Below are 18,583 nucleotides of genomic sequence, written 5' to 3' on the forward strand. Positions count from 1 at the left end.
AAGAATGTTGCTCTTTCAAGAGGTGCATGGTAATGAGATACTAGTTCAATAGTGTTCAAAAACCTACCGCATCTAGGGTCACTGAAATCCAGGTTTTTCATTGGAGCCTCGTAATGGGCTGCCATCTTTTGCTAGGTGTAAGATTACATCAATGATAGCATACAAAACACCCTTCCAGTGTGCCTCTTCAAGTGCAATCATGTCTTGTAGTTCTTTGTCAATGCCAGAACGTTTACTTAAAACTAAGATTCTAAATTTTTCCAAGCACAAAAGCACTGTTTGTGATTTTAAGGAGTTCTCATGCTCAGGAATTCCGTTCACTCAATTTCTTCCACTGAGTGAACCCTATCATCTTTGGCTAAAGCAGAATCTTATGTGGATGTTGATGTTCATGTGCGAAAAAAGTTTGCATGGGATACAATACAAGGAATTGTTTGATTTGCTATAGACTAGCCATGTTCGATGTACTTTTAAGCCATTAGGCATAAATTTTTGTAAACCACTCTTTAGTCAACTGTCTCCCATCTCTTAAAGTATTGTTAAGATCAGGTTCTATTTTCCCTTCATTCAATAATCTCGATACGAGAAAAACATCTGTCCCTGCATCCGAAATGGTATTAGGCCACTTCCCCGGATCTTTTTAGATCAATAGATTTAGTAGACTCACCATGGGTTGGATCAGTTGGTCAAACTCGTAGACGTACCATTATTATACTTTTGCTCCGGTTGAAACATCTCGATCTCTTCACCCTCGACGTCATCCTGGGTGACCGTTGGTACAACTGGAAGTTCTTCCAGCTGAAGATTTTCCGTACCAAGATTAGCATTAGTTGAAAACACGTCTTGGACTGCATCAGCTGATGACCCTCCATCTTCAAAAGTCGTACTTGTACTACAGCTGATTTCATCTGAAAAAATAAAAAAAATTCGAGTTACCTTCATTCGATAAAATAATATTATTGGTATATTTGTCAATTTGTGGTAGAACATAGCTGTTTAAATTGTGCCGTATTTATCTAAAAGCATAGTTTAACGCTTAAATTAAACAATACTGCCCGACAAAGCATCTCCTACTATACTATTTTTTTTAAATAAATTATGACGTTCTTAGTTCTTGTTAAAGCGAAATGTCGTCTTCAAGTGTGGACGATGACTAGATTTGCTGCTTGTTAGCGTTTCTAAGAAATAGCTTAAGAAGAAGAAAGCTTAAACCCTGTGTTCAATTATATATTTTTTAAACACAGATTCATATCAATAGTACGCTGCTACAGTTACAGAAAAGTTAATTATGATATATTTTTAAGGTTTCAATAAGTTAATCATTAATCTGTATTAGTTAATAAATACAAAGTAACAAAGTACTGTATATCTATCTTACCTACCTTTACTGTTTGTTTCATTTAGCCATGATGATAGAAGAGACGAGGATTGATGTGCTTCTTTTTTTTCTCTCTTTAGCTCTTTTGCGATTTTCCGCACCAGACAGTTTTTTTCGACATGACTAATATTCACAAACACGAAAAATAAATATTGCTAGTAACACTCAAAGAAACAGCTCCGCAACCACTTTACGTGAACCGAACCACTGATGATGTATATAATGAAGTAGAAGTATGAACTATTGTCAACAATAGTAGTGCACAACTGCACAACATACGCAGTTAGTCTGTTAGTCAAGGTCAGGCCAGCGAGCATCGATGTGTTGTGTTTGTGGCAATGTGGCATGTGTGGTGCGGTGAGAGGGATGGGGGAGCTGCGGGTGGGAGCCGGGGAGGGGAAGGAAGTGTCTGACGCCGCGCCGTCCTAGTGAGTCATTCCACAGATAACACAGTGTGCCCATACTCGTTCTGTACAAGTTCATGCAGACCGTACAAACATGATTCGTAAATAGTCAGATAGCATTCATCATCATTCACTTTGCATTTTCTTAGACTTAAATCAAATAAAAATAATAAATATAAGATTTTCTTTTGCAACACACCTCGCATTAAAAAATATTTTCAAACAATTTTTATTAGAAAAATCTGTGGCCGTGTTGGCGCCCCCCCAACAACTTGCGCCCGGGGCACATGCCCCGCGTGCCCCCCCCTAGTTACGTCGCTGTACACATACACTAGGTAATGTATTGTTCTAGTTAAAAAGTTTATTATAAGTTTGACTACAATAGTTATTTCAGAATGGCACAATAATGTTGATTATATAGCTGATTATATGTTTGTAGAGAATAGATTTAATCTTAATATAATTATAATTACTCATGGCAATTGTTTAGTTTATGAGTTAAATTAATTTTATCTTACTATCTTAATAGTGATTTTTAAGGACCTTTAAAATATTTAATATAGCAGTTCTTGAAAAAGAAGCAGGAGGCTTTGTCTCGAGTGGAATATGACTATGTTGACACGAAAAGTTGTAATCAAAATTTCAGTGTTCCGAGTGGCAAAGAAATGTTATGCTGTAAATGTAATAAGTGTGTTTGTTATCGCCTTGTATACAAATTGTTATGAAGTTCAGTAATGTTTACAGAGATCCCTACTAAAGGTCTTACCATGTTTAGCTACAAATACTAACTATACGGATGTGTTTACTGATGCTCTGACCAAATATGAAGTTTAGCTTAGTTGGAATGTATTGTTTCATTATTAGTTCTTAAATTTACAGTGTTTAAAATATTTTATATGTTAATGATGGAAACTTTCTCGCGACTTAGATCGAATAGTTCAAATTTCAAATGTCACTCAGCGTGAATTAGATGAGCGTCCCAGAAACGTTATATGTTGGTCTTATAGGTAACTTAAAACGTATCCCAATAGCAAAGATTAAACGACGAATAAATAAATAAAAATATATAACTTACTTTAGCCAATATATTGAAATTTCCATAAAAGCGGCGGCATGCCGTATCATGGAAATAAAGTGATTTTTGTAAGCTGAAAATATTGTAAATTTTTACCATTGTTGTTTCCTCATTGGGTTTTAATAGATGTGTTGTAGATGCTTGTGTTTTGAGAATAAGTATGAGAACAAATTTTCACTATTTAATAATTTAAACGATTATTATATCTAAATTATAAATTCCTAAATTGAAATTTATTAAAATGGACTTTTTCAACATACATTTTAATATACATCTATTATGTCATTTACTATCCCGGGTTCACTATAAGAGATATAGGACAAATTTACGGTTAAGAATTAGTGCTATAACTGTAAACATTATTTAGTATTAGTAAAAATATAGGTTATTAGAAACAAATACGAAATAAAACAATTAATCCAGGTTTAACTGTCGGCGCAGCTCGGTAGTCTCGTTCATCATGGTCACTCTAACATGTTCTGACAAGTTGGCTGTCCTGCCTCTACTGACGTTGATCTCCTTCAGTTTAATTTAAGGTTCAGTTAATCCTAGATGCACGTATGTACAGCATTAAATTTGGGAATAATTTTGCTGTTCATATTGTTTTGTCAAGCAAGAAAGAAAACAATTAACAATAATACAAATAAAATTATATAGCCAATTACCAGAAAATAAACATTAACCTTATTTTATTAATTTTCAGAGCAAAAATATCTTTCTAGGAACGATTTTACAACCTTTAAACACGGATCTTTAAATTATATAATTAGTACTTTTTAATAAGTTTGTAGTACAGTTTTATTTTAATACCAACACAGTTAATACTCACAAAAGTTATTTTAATATTTTTTAATGTTGCCACGAATCATGGTATAAATATATAAAGGACTGGAATGAAGTTTTGAGAAAAGAGTAAAAATTCAATTCGTATATGAGGTTTTTGAAAAGGGCTTATAAAAAATGTGGCACAAGAGAATCTTAATCTTGTGGATCATCATCTATTACACGTGGAGAGTCACTAACTGCAATAAAAAATATTTCTTAGCTCTAATATTCATTTACAAGATTTTACTTCCTGTTATCTCGAGTTAAGAAATGATTATTAAGCCATTTAAAACAGTTCCTACAGTTTATCTTTCTTGTAAACCTGTGTAACTTTAAAAGATGAAACAATTGAGTCACAGCATTGTATTCTTCTAATAGAGACCTTTAATAATTTTGATATATTTATTACTCAACGTCGTATGAGGATAAATTCTAATTGTATTTGTCGGCATATTTTGAGAACTAACTGAATTATAGACTAAAATATATTCTTTTAAACTTTGAAGAGGTTGATGATAGGGCATTTAATTCCTGATTGGCTCGAAATACATTCACGGGAGATATCTCAAAATACATATTTTTAAGAAAACTGATTAACACGTAATGTGTAATGAATTTGCTATAGACTTGCATGTAGCCTTAGGGAACCTAGTTATATAATTCGTGATGTTCCGTATACCTGCCTTTAACTATAAGGTGCATAGATAGGTTACATTAAATATTAAGTTAAATAAATCATCTATTAATAGGATTCATCTTGTTGTACCACCCTTTGAGATTTAAAGTTCTTTTTTTATCATCAATGATCATATATTGATGACACCTTTTTGTATCTGTTATTGTAAAAGTTGTAGTTAATTAATTATGAGAAAATACTGAAAGTTTAATTTTCGGTTTGGTTTTATTTATTATTTTCTATTTGAATTTTGGTAAAATACCCATATTTTGTGATCAAGCTTAATCGTTTTAATTTTTTTAGGCTATCCAGTCTAACTGCATACAGTTTAAAATCTGTCTAAAATAGTTGTCATTTCCTAAATGGGCTCTATTAAACTTAAACCTCAGAGTATACCTTCAAGTGGTGGTACTATAACCTAATATAACCAAAGATTTTTGTTCAATCAGTGTTTACTATTATAAAAAGCTTTGTGAATTTTTATATATTAGATAATTAAAAAAGTACTTCTTTTATAATATAAAGCCAACATTTGACATTTATAAAATTCATGCCTTATCCTGCACACTGTAACGCCAAAATAAGCGTATTTGTTGGCGTAACTGTTGTGTCTGTCACTTGGATACTTCCATTTATCTTGTCATTGTCAATGTTTCGATATTCATAAATTTTAAAAAATGTGCCCCACAACAATACACAGTCTTATGTTTCATCCCGAAACTTAACGAGTTCTTGCATGGGTAATTTGAATTATTATAATTTACACCTATTAAGTTGCAATTTCAGTACGCTGACGACCTATAGCTGAACATTCATAATAATTTTTGTTTATATAAACTATAATAACTATAAACTAGAAATACTTACAATCTTAAATTTACTCTTTGACTCATTGGCCTACATAATTTAATTTTATAAGATTTCTTTTATTCTATTAGATTCTAGCACAGCATTAAGTATGTCATTGTCTAGTTGCTGAAAACGCATCAAAGTCAGCCTTGGATTTCACTACATTTATTCTATATTATTCAGTAAATTATTTATTCACAGTATTAATAAAGAAGTGCATTTACCTCAAAGAGATAAATCATTTTGAAATATATAACGCTCTCTGAATTTCAGGTTGGTTAAGAAAATTACTAAAAATCAGTATACACTCTTATTTTGCAGTTACTGAAAACATTATTATGACAACATTTTATACTTGATACTTGATTACAAAAAATCACATGTTTTGAATAAATTGACACTTCATATCCTAACAAACTGTAACCATTGGAACTGAATGACTAAAATCACTCTGCTATACCCAGTACCGTGGAGGGGGGGGGAGGAATGCAATGTTCCGTATATAAAAGGAAAAAAATGAATAAAAGGTTTGTACTACTTTACTTCTTAATTGCTCAAATGTATACAGTAAACAATATCTATCACGTATAGTTCTGATGTAGACGATATCCTATAGCTGTACTTCCAATTTATTTGGTCTACTCAAAGGTGGCTCAAGCAACTTCATACATTGTTTCAGATTTAATAAATTAACTAAAGAATGAGTTGAATAAGCGGAGGAGAGGTAAGTTTTAGAAATATTTAATATAGATTAAGACATATCATTCATTAACATGTAACTTATTCAATTATCCGTTTTGGTTTTCCTAATGGATGTCTCGTAGAACATTAAACTGTTTTATCATAAAATATGAGATATTATTATTATTGTACCTATTAAATTATATCTTCACATTTTTACGTTACTAATAGCTATTTATTCTTGCTAAAAATTGTCCAAATAAAATGTATACAAATGTATATAACCTAATCTCAAATCATAGATAAACAGGTTTTGTACAAAGTTTATTTACTTCAAAGCAAACGTTTAAAATTAATTTCAATCAAAAACATTTAATCAAGAGACCTGCAGATCTAGAGTACAACACGATTTTGGATTTGGATTTTTTCTATGTTAAATTAATTTAGATAACTTGCTGAAGGTTTATACATTTTTATCTCTACGTGAAATTATACGCATTTAAAGTAAGACAATAATATTTCACACAAAATACCAAAGAAAATCTACTGAAGACAAAATGTGTAATTTTCAAGCACATATATGAGTTATATATTCAGAGATTAAAGATATATTTTGTTTAGTTTATAATTTATTAAGAAAATCCAACTATATAAGGAATTAAATTCTAGAATCAACCCGTTTAAAAAAAGGTTTTCTTAAAGAAAATTAAAATAAAATATCTTACTGCCTACTGTACATATAGGTCATGTACAAATTAAAAAATGTCATATGGGGCTTAGTTTCAAAGTAACCTATATTTACTACTTTAAAAGCCTCTAATTTTACGTTCAGTAATTAAAATTTGTTCTAATTTTCCTGTATTCGGTTAATTTATTACAAAGGGCTGAATGTTTAACATTCAAAAATATTTTCCTTATTGACAGTTGGTTGCAGCACATTAAAATATTCTCAAAATTTCTTATCAGAGATATTGAATTAAATTAACCCCAAATATTTATCAATTTCCTCAATCAAAATTACGTTTTCATTGTTGTTTAATATAATTATATTGATATAACTATTTTTTTAAGACATGATGTAACTATAGACTTCGTTCAAAATACACAAATAAATTTCTAAACTAATTTTAAAAAGTGTTTTATAAAATATATTTTTATTAGAGAATGATCCTTTTTGGGTCAATGATACATAGAGGAAAGGTTAATTAACCAGACAGCAAAGCGACGTGACAGTAAGGTCGGTGCCAGGTGTCTGCCCTGACAGCGATATGTGATATACCTCCAGCTATCTATTGAGCACTGAACTCGCCGCTCCTTGGGGAAATCACACTGGAGACATTCTATTAATGAAGTATACATTGTGTTTTTTTTAGTACTTCTCGTTTCCTAATTATAAAATGTAGGAAAGCATCACACCACTTTCGGGTAACCACCTTTTCTGAGGTCGTATGCACAATTTCTTATCTATACCGTAACTAATTTAATTCAGGAGGTGTCCTGCGGACAGGTAGATAGAAAGACAAGGTATTGACTCAAACATTACGTTTAGCCAAATGGCATGGTTGGAAATTCACCATATTCGAACATGTTCTTGCCAATTTAAAAATTAAATTGCTTTCACAATTGAAAGTCTGCGAATTAAATCTTTCTCTAGATATCTTCCCATTTAATTCATTACATTTTTTTCATTGGGTTATATTTCATAGCTATGTTCAAATAATAAAGGTTTCTGTGAAATAAGGTGTTATAGTGAACGGAAATCAAATCTTGTCCTCCAAAATTAAACATAGACTTTCTACTATAATTTTTGCGTCACTCAATAAAAAATTCCTACATCCTCAAATTACGTATGATTGTATGCAATTATTACAAATTTATTTATTCTGTCATATTATCGTTGTCATCGTGGATATCCATAACACCTTTATAAAAATATTCGCTAACGCTCAAAATATTCCATTGAGAGTCATACAACAATTACTGAACTCAGTTTTCCTCTAGTAGAAATGAAGCTTAATGGTAACATTCAACTCTGTAGTTGTTTTGTTTCCGAAATGTGTGGACAGAAAGCAGATAGACAGACAGACAGAAATTAAATTCTTCGAGCCATATTTATAAGTTTAACTGAAGATCAGCCAAAAATGTGTGTTTACAAGGAATTTACATGCCATTCTATTTAAATTGATTTAATGGAATGATACTTCACAATATTTCATTACTCATATAAATACTTGTAAGAGTTCTTATACTAACTAATTATTATCGAAAACTTGAAGAAAAACTTCATTCATTGTGATATTTACGTATTTCTTATACACAAAGTGTTTCTAAATACTACTCATGAGGTTAAGTGGTAGAGAGGACCTTATAGTCGTAACTTCGCCTCTAATAAAGACATTATTACATTTCATTTCATTTCATCTAGAAATTTTTAAAATTTCTCTAAAAGTTAACTGTAAACTTATAATTCTTAAACTTTCTAGAACATCATATAATCTAAGTAGCAGTTTTATAATGGAGTCTATGACTGCATGTTTTAATTCTTTTTGTCTCAGCCATAACCAAATATTCAAAAGAAAAGTTCAATATTACATTTACTAAATTTGTGAATTATTTGCAGTAAACATAAAAAGTATAATAATGTTCCGTTTTAAATTAAATAATTAAATTATAACTGTATTAATTCTTATTTCTAATAATATTTCACTTTTAATATACTAGACAATTAAAATTTAGATTTTACACTAATTGATCTTAGGCCACAGGTCTTGTGCAAATTTTACATAGTACAATTTTATTAATTAAAATTTACGATTAAAATTCCTTCATTAATTTTTTTTAAATATTGAATAATGCATTTTCGTATGAAGTAAATTGGCTTGAATTTGGCCTGCTATCCTGTAGTAGCCTCGCTTTTAATGCACTACCAGTGGCTAAGAACAAGTTACTCGGCTTGTGATTTACTTAATGTTAGTTTGAGGAAAGGTGAAAGATAACAAAATTAGATTTTACTTATTTTATGTCACCTCGACAATCTTAATCTGTTACCTAGCTTACTAAATATCACTATCTTTAATAAATAAGTCAATTAGATACGGAATTTGAAAATGGTTGAGAGTTTGTAGGTTATTAAAACAGTCACATTATTGTTTTAAATATATAAACAAAATTTGGATAATAGTACCTCTGAAAATAATAATTATAACTTTACGTTTTAAATGTCACATAAAAAAACAAACAAAATTAAAACTTCTAGTAAGTGAACAAGTTGCAGAATTCAAGGTAACAGCCCATACTTTGAGTAAGTAGTTAAACTAATAAAAACATATTTCAATTGAAACATTCCATACAAAATATTTGATTATAAACAAGTTGATCAAGATTCAGTCAATGTAAGGTTTCCAAAGCAAGATCTACCAGGAGAAATGGTTCTCAGAAATTAATTACACGTGACTTAGAATTATGTTGGAACTTAGGCTACACTAAAAGATCCGTAATATACCTCATGTTGTATGTTGTCGAGTAAAGAATATATGGCGTACTCAAATGTATTGTTATATAAATAAAACGGTTTTGAGTAAACTAGAGATATTTTAATATGTAGTTAGTCTTTACTTTTAATTAAGATCACTACGTTATTGTTTGTCATTCTACCAGCTGTTATTGGTATAGAGTACTCTCAAAGATCAGAAATGTACAGTTGTATTTTGGGATTAAATTTGTTTCCATATTAGAAAAACACACAATAACACAAATTATAGAAAACAAATGACATAGAACGACAAGAAAAGTGCTTACATAAATAATAGCCAACATAAAATTAACCAAACGTATTGTTCCAGCTATTTACAAAATAGCTAGTGCCAGTGCCATTGGAATAATCCCACTATTTATTCTTTTAACATTCTATGTACAAGATACATTAAATGTCTAGAATACTAAGAGGGCGGCTCTACACATGAGATTAAAAACTAACGCTGTAACAAAATTTAAAAAATAACTTAGGAGAGAGATGTGTCTATAATTAATAGACATTATATAATTGCCCCCCTAAATAAATTACAACTAAATAGTAAACTTAAAATTTCATTTTCTCCGTTTCAATAACATTTTCCGAGTATTTGTATTTGTGATATAAAAACATGGCTATCCTTGTTAGATAAATTAATTTTTATTTAAAATTATACGATAAGTGTAAAAATTTGTGACATTTTTCACAAAGTATTAAATTATTTGGTACTTAATTTATACGATGCGATTAAACTTTTTTATACATTTTGAACTCGATTTTAAAAAGATAAAGACGTCGTTATTTAAAAATGAAAAATTAAATTCGAAATACACTACAAAAAATTAAATAGAAGAGAAGCTTGCAGATTACTTTTTAAATAGCTACATAACTAAATTGCAGTCATTGTCTAATGATAAGTTTTACAAGAAACTTACAGACGACAAGAATTTGAAATGAAAATATTTCCTCGGGTAAGATAAATTTAATTTATTTTTTTATTTTTTTCCACTTGGGGCGGCCTACTGCCATGCACTTAAGCCTCAAGGGCTTTTTTCGCACTCCGGAAACACACCATGAGGCCCACCAGTCTACAACTTCAGCAATTCCACAAACCGCCGAAAACAACCCATCAAGTCCTCCTGGGAAAATTCATCACCTCTGTCCAAACTATCAAAGATGGCATACCGCTCTCTTGTTATTGCAGGGCAATGAAAGACCAGGTGCTCAGCAGTCTCCTCCTGCTCATTACACTTTCTACAGAGCGGATCCTCCTGAAGGATGCCGACTCTGTGAAGATGCTTCCTCAGGTAACCATGCCCCGTAATGAGACCAATAACCTTAGAAAACATTGATCTGTTTAATGAGAGAAGAGTCGAGGCCACCCTGGAGGAAGGTAATTGTAATACCATTCTACTCATTCTCAAACCCGGATGCAACCTCCACCTTCTCTCATGCTCCGCGCGAATCCATTTCGAGACAACCCTAGCGGATTCACACCTTGGAACACCGCAGCAGAACGGTTGAGGGCCCGTCATAATTGTCGCTGAGCCTTGGTTGGCCAGGGCATCAGCTCTTTCGTTCCCAAGAATCCCCTTATGACCAGGAACCCTAACAAACGGTTACATTGTTGATTCTGGCAAGGGAGGAAACGGCCTGATAGCCATCCCAAACCAGTTTGGATTTGAACTGCAAGAATCCAGCGCCATCAGCGCTGCCTGACTGTCCGTGAAAATATTAATCGTCTTGCTCCTATATCGCAGACGAAGATTCTCACGAGCACATTCCATGATAGCTGCGCCCTCCGCTTGAAAGACTATACGGACCCATAGGAACCACTAGCTCCCTACATGGTCTCACTCCCAGAATTTCAGCGCCTGTGTCGCTTTTTGTTTTAGAGTCGTCTGTGAACCATTCGAGCTCCGCTGGTGGAAGAGGTTTCCTTACCTCTGACCAATCATCCCTAGAGGGTATAATAATCCTAAAGGGTTTTTCAAAGGAAAACTTTTGTGGCATCTGAGCAGAGATCATGTGCAGAACATCCTCCTGTATCAAGGTGCTAATTCTGCAGTGCCTACTGCTGCAGCCCGACCAGAGTCCCATCTGCTGAAGACAGTAGGCACTCCTCCTGGCCATAGCCCGAATGACAATGTCCAGGGGGGCGAGGTTAAGACAACAGTCCAGAGCCGCGACTAGCGCACTAAGAAAAGCCCAGTAAAAGTAAGGCAGGCTATCCTTTGGATACCCGCCAGACGAGCTACCTCCGTCTTGGCCTCCGTTTTTGGCCACCAGACAAAAGATCCGTACATTAGTGCAGATCTGACCACGGAAACATAAAGCCAGTACACAAGCCAGTACACGAGCCTCGGCTTCAGTCCCCAGGGCCCACCTATCACACGTCTGCATTGCATTAGAGACCACTTCCCCCTGGCAATGACCCTTTCTAGATGAGGTCCCCATTTTAGAAACCTATCTAGGATCACGCCCAGGTACTTGACCTCAGACTTCAGCTCAACGGGAGAGCCTTTGAATAGAAAGGGACCAATGCCCTCCATCTGTCGCCTCCTGGTAAAGGCAATCACAGCAGCCTTGGTGGGGTTGACAGTGAGGCCAACCTCATCGCACCAATGTCCCACCATGTTCAGAGCAGCATTGGTCAGATCCGTGATTGTTGTGTTGAACTTGCCACTCACAAGAATCACAATCTTATTTACCCTATGCAAAATAAAACTTTTTCTTTCAAATGCATATTATAATAAATTTTACCTTTACGTTTAAACTACCTTTATTCAAAGTACCTTACTTATAACCAACCTATACATCTGGATTAAACAATCAAAAACATATATTCAGAATGTGTTTTAATTCAATCCTGCTTTTTCCCTCAAAATATTTATAGGAAAACAGCGCATTAACACGGATTTTGAGAAAAAAGTTTCCAAAACAAAAACATGTATATTTTTGATGGCCAAAACACAAGGAACTGATATTATTTTATTTACAATACTTAGCATTACGTAAGTACACATTGAACATTTAATACCCTAGTGCAAAGATCTACACTATCTCTCTTTCTTAGAATTTATACAACTATAAACTAAGCTGTAGGATTAGTCCATTTCTTAATTAACAATAATTATTCCTAGTTACCATGAAAACACAATTTTAAAATCTAATACTTTCGAAAAATTGTTCAGTAGAGTGGAATCCTGATTAGTTTTACTTCAAGTTAATACGGACAATGTTCGTACAATTGTTATTGTTCGGTCTTCTTCCGACCTGTGACCCTGACACCACGGCTGAGCCCTTGTGTTTTTGACAGGAAAATTCTGCAGATGGATAAGTCAAAAAATCACATTTTTCATTGAATATAACTTAGATGTAGTGTTGTATGTATGGCTGTAGATGCTCTCTGAATATTGATGTTGAAAATTAGGCCTTGAGTTTAGATTGTAGCAACTCAAGAATTTGACTTATTACCTGTAGGACAGCAGAAGTACTATAAACTACTTATTTTACCGTATATTTAGCTATAGTTAATTACTTTATGGGCTCCATCTACTACACTACATACTGTTTAGTTATTATCACAACCTTTGAAACAGTACAGTTGATTAAATAAATTCATAAATTAAAAATATAATTAATCTCTATTGACATCAGTCTATGAAGTTATACACGCGATTTCTGTGCATTGTTTACAATTCAAAGTTTTAATGTATTTCTCTTGAAGTAATTAATCTTGGATTTTTCACTGAACCATAGTGTGTGTATTAACGTAAACACACACAAAGGAAAAGAAAAACGTGTTGAGTATACAAATCTAAGGACACGCTATTTAAGAGACAAATTGGCAAAAGATTGGCGAGAGAGGTGGCGTAAAACAATATCACATAAAAAAACAAATGTCGTAACCTCTCTATTTGTATTACATAAATCGCAACCGAGAATAGAATAAATTTACTTTTTATACCAACCGAGTTGTCAAATATAAATATCCTTTTGTTGTTTAAATATAGGACTTAGTACTAGGACCTTAGTAATAATCTTTAAAATATATATATATATATATATATATATATATATATATATATATATATATATATATATATATATTCTGAAACAATTAGTCGCCGTTATCAAGTATTTATACTTTAAAATTCAAAACATCTGAGTGAGAATTTACGGATGAAGATTATTTCTTGTATCGTGCATGCTTATTGTCTGCGTTAGATAGCGGCACGCGTGACTTAACCGACATATATGAATTAATTAACCTAATAATGGAGGGGAGTATTCCATGGTAGAAGGGTGACGACCTGCCCAAGGACTGGCCCTACTACCATGGAATACTCTAACCTGGGTGCGCTTAACAGTGTCGCATTCATTGCTGTTGGTTCACCGCTTATCGGTGGTGAATGCACGGCAACTGTTTTAAGCACAGGTGGTCCCAATCCCTGACAAGGTTGGTCATTAAATATTTTGAAACTAACATTTTAATAGATCTCACATACATTTCCTTCGTGATTCCGATATATTTCCGTTTATATTATTACCTGACATATATAGTAAATAGGTAATATATGGTGATTTGACACTTAGTTTCTGTGTCTGACGGTCGGTTGCAATTAATGTAACGTGTTTTATGTTGTATACTTTTCTATATTTCAGGTTTGGACTACTTATTCTTACTTGTTCTTAGTTTTCACAGTAATAATCTTTTGAAGTGATGTGCATAAACAATGTTAACTTACAACAAATTAAGGATGCTACCAATTAAACACAAGATGTTGCACAAATTAGTTATTTAACTAACAAAGTAACAGATAAATGTTCTAAGCGAATAATGTTTCCATAAGTGACCGGACTTTAAATAAAATTAACGTATTAGGGATCATGTGTTTAAGTATTTATTTTAAATATAACAGAGGATTTCACTGTTTTTGAACTTGCCCAATTTATTGTTTTATTTTAATTTAGTTAATATGTTTTGAGGTAATGAATTAGTTCTTACATAAATTACATGTCTATTTTTTTATAAATATTTGTAGTGAGAAGATCCAGTTGATTCTACACACAATGCATTAGACGCATTACTTGATAAGCGATAAAAATCAATGCAACTTTTGAAACAGAACAACATTTTAACTGGAAACGTTTGTTGATTAGAGGAACTTTAGTGAGGCTGTATTAAAATCAGTGGTAATTATAAATTATTTCATATTTTGAATATCATTTATTCCAAACTTACGGGATGATATAAACATACATAATCTCACTTATTAATTCGTTTGGTAATCAGGCATTTAACTCGGTTAAAATTAGAGAACAAATCACAAAGTTGTTTTGTAGAATCTTAGAGAAGATCTTAGATGATTGGATCGAATAGTTTCTGTACTTGAACGTGATCATTATATAAACAATTGATAACTTGATGATAATCTCTGGCTGCTGTGACCGATGTAGAGACATATGATATATTAAGCCTAGCTAAAATATCACCTACAGTCAGTTTGCAGGGAGAAATCAACTGATTCTCTGTCACTTTTCAATTAATTATAAATTCCTAACGATATTACTATGGATGCAATAGTATACCACACAAATCTGCACAGCACATTACTTGCAATTAGTTGCTATTTCCTATTAATAAGTGACCTGTGATTATAGAGTTGGGTTGTTATGAGATCTACGTCATTTAGTTTCTCTTAACGTTACTTCCTTGTAGTGCGCTTTTTCACTTCTTTTTATACATATTTTACTGCGTGTTCTAAAGAACAATATTGAAGATTGTCTGACTTGACTGCAATAACATTAAAAATATCTTTGTTTAATTTTGCTAAAGAATGAAACGCGTTTTATTCATTACTTATATTAGCTTGAAGTTTATGAATCAGTCTTTCCAAATTTAGGGTAATTTTGTATTTGATTAAAGTTAATGTAAATCACACATATACCCTATTCTTACACAGAAAAGATTCAATTTTAACACAACTACAAGCTAACTATTCTAAAAGGATCTAAAATAATAAAAGCAGTGCCGCTTCTAACGTGAAACCTTACCTCGCCCTAACATAAAAGGTAAATTAATACCCTTATAACAAGGCTACATACATGATTATCACTTTAAATGAAACACCAAAGATTTAAAATTTATGATCGCATGTTATCAGTTTGCTAATGAAACCACTTTGGGAACTAGAGAAATTCTAAAAGTTATAAGTGTCAGTGTAATTTTTATCCGATAAAAATATCGAATTTTTTAATATTTTATAAAAACCAACAGTTAAGTTGTTTTATTATTTTGTAGGCTAATGATAGTTTTTGTAACTCATGCTAATTTAATTATGATAAACATAAAATTATACATACGCAGCAAGGGCTAAAATCGAGGAAACAAATAAATTATTTTGATTTACCATTTGGAGAGGTACCAAGGGGAACTTCAGGTTCTTCTTGCGGACACTCGGATTTGAAGATTTAGTAAGGATGCCATATTTCAGTTGACGAGTGGGTTAACTTTCACTAACTGTTGTGACCTCTCACTGGGAGACAGCAATGCACATATAAATCCACGTTATATCAAGACACTACAACAACATGTCAAAAATTTAAAAATTGGTTTTCATACAGAAGACGCCTGTATGCTTTGTTAAATAAAACAATGATTCACCCTAGAGCAATCTGACTAATTTACGTCTCCGAAATAGGTTACTGTACAAATTTTTTATACTGTTTCTTGATTTGCTAGAAACGACAAATTAATATGTTAGAAACACGCTATTAATAAAAAATCTGTATGTGAACATAACACATAACATTTAATAAAGCCAGCTGGTGTACAATGTTTCAATTAAATCTCTGTGACACAGCTGGCATAAAATAAGTAAATATTATTGACGAAAAATTGTATATCTAGCAACGCTTGGAAATTATAGACAAACTTTTCTTAAAATCCAAAGGTATATTTATCTTTAACATAATTTTAATGAGCTTATTCTGTTTTTTCTTAAAATTATAATTTACTGCAGTTTTCATTAGGTCCCGATATGTTGGTATTTTATCAATCCATAGTGACGTCAAATTCTGCAAAATTTTTTATCATTTTTAAAATACCTTGCCGATGGGTTTTATTGTTTTTCTGGTGGAAATTGAACAAAATTTACCCTGTCCTTTCAATTCTAAAGTTCAACATATATACCAATTCAAACATAACTTACTTAATTTGTATATATTACGTCAGAATTATTAGAATCTATGAACACAACTACGAGATAAGTTAGTCCAGCATAGTGTATTGTGAATTCTCCTAAAACAATCCTAACTTTACATGCTTCACTATTCGCGTGTTTTTACATGAACCACATCCATTTCTTCTATTGTTTGTTTATGTATAAAAGGTACGAGTACGCTACAATACGTGTCGAATAATAGGCTTCACTAAGGTTGCATGCTAAATTTTAAGCAAGTAGCTCATTTTACTATCGTCATGCGGTCATATAGACAGATCATGCAGAAAAGTAAACTTAACATCACCTCAGAAAACATAAACGAAATGCTTCAGGCTACTACTAATGGCGCTCAACTAAATTCCACGGTTGAATATGCACAATCATATAACTTAATGTTGTTTATGTAGAAAGAAATTATCATACAAATTTTAAAGATCATGATAATGTGTGTGATAATGATAATTAATAAATTTATAATCAGAAACCCCAAAACGCAGTTATACTCGTATAGTATTTACACTTCAAATTTCAATATGTGTCAGTGAGAATTCACGGATCTGCGTTATTCTCATACATATTGTCTGCGGTAGAATGCAGCACAGGTAACGTATACCGAGAAATCAAAATCCTCCAACCTAATAAGGGAGGGGAGTATTATATGGTAGAGGGTGACGACCTGAAAAAGGGCTGGCCAGAGCACTATGTAACGCCCTAACCTGAGTGCGCATAACAGTGTCATTGCAGCCATTGCTGTTGATGCTAGTTACAGTGGTGATGCACGGCAACTATTTTAAGCACAGGCAGTCCCAATCCCTGTTTAAATTGGTTATTTGTAACATTATAATAGATCCAATAGAAATTTACTTCAAGAAATATTTTCCGACAGATTAATTGAATATTTTAACAATAATAAACAAGAGTTACATGCGACCAGAAAAAATAAGGGGGTTTACAACAAAATCAACATTGTCGAGCAAGCATGTTGCTTAGCTTAAGGATTACACATTTGTACGTTATGTTTTACTGTGTTAGGAATATACTAATTTAATATATACAAATTACTTTAGAAATTAGAGTCAAAGAGGGTAAATTTTGTCAATAATCCCAGCTTGGGCAGGTTGGTATATCGCTTAGCTTGGCCACACTACCATTTTGTAAATAACTATTTTCTGAGTTGGGTCAAATTATAGTTTTTCAGCAAAAACTAAAACAAACATGGTCGAATTAATGAAACTATTTATTTAATTTTACTCCAGAATACGACTGGCAATACCTATTTGTTTAATACAACTTTCTGTAATGGTTTTATATACTTATTCTGCTGTAAAAATCTATACAAAATTTGAGAAATAAGTTTTTCTGTTGTAAATGTATAGAATGTTGTTGCTGATAATTTCTATAACTAACTTACGCCATACGAATAATATATTTCTTAACCAACAATAATTATTCCTCGTTACCATGAAAACATAATTTTAAAACCTAATATCTTTGAAAAATTTTTGGTTTAGAGGCATCATGAGTAATTTTCCTTCAAGTTGAAACGTACAAAGTTAGCAGAGTTCAGTCTTCTTCTGAATTATGAGCCGAACACCACGGCTGAACCTGTGCAGCTTTGACTGGAATATTCTGCAGATGGATAAGTCAAAACATCACATTATTCAGTGAATATAGCTTACTTAGATGTAGTGTTGTATGTATGGCTGTAGATGCTGTATGAATATTGATAATAATAATTAGGCCTTGAGTTTATATTGTAGCAACTCATGACTTTGACTTATTTACCTGTAGAACAGCAGAAGTACTATAACCTACTTATTTTACTGTATATTAGCTGTATGTAATTACTGTATGGACTCCGGCCACTACTTTACATACAAGTACTTTATTATCACTACCGCTGAGGCGGTACATTTGATTAAATATTTGGATAAATTAAAACTCAACATATCACT

The sequence above is a fragment of the Homalodisca vitripennis genome, unplaced genomic scaffold (assembly GCF_021130785.1).
Source record: "Homalodisca vitripennis isolate AUS2020 unplaced genomic scaffold, UT_GWSS_2.1 ScUCBcl_402;HRSCAF=2325, whole genome shotgun sequence".
Classification (NCBI taxonomy): Eukaryota; Metazoa; Arthropoda; class Insecta; order Hemiptera; family Cicadellidae; genus Homalodisca; species Homalodisca vitripennis.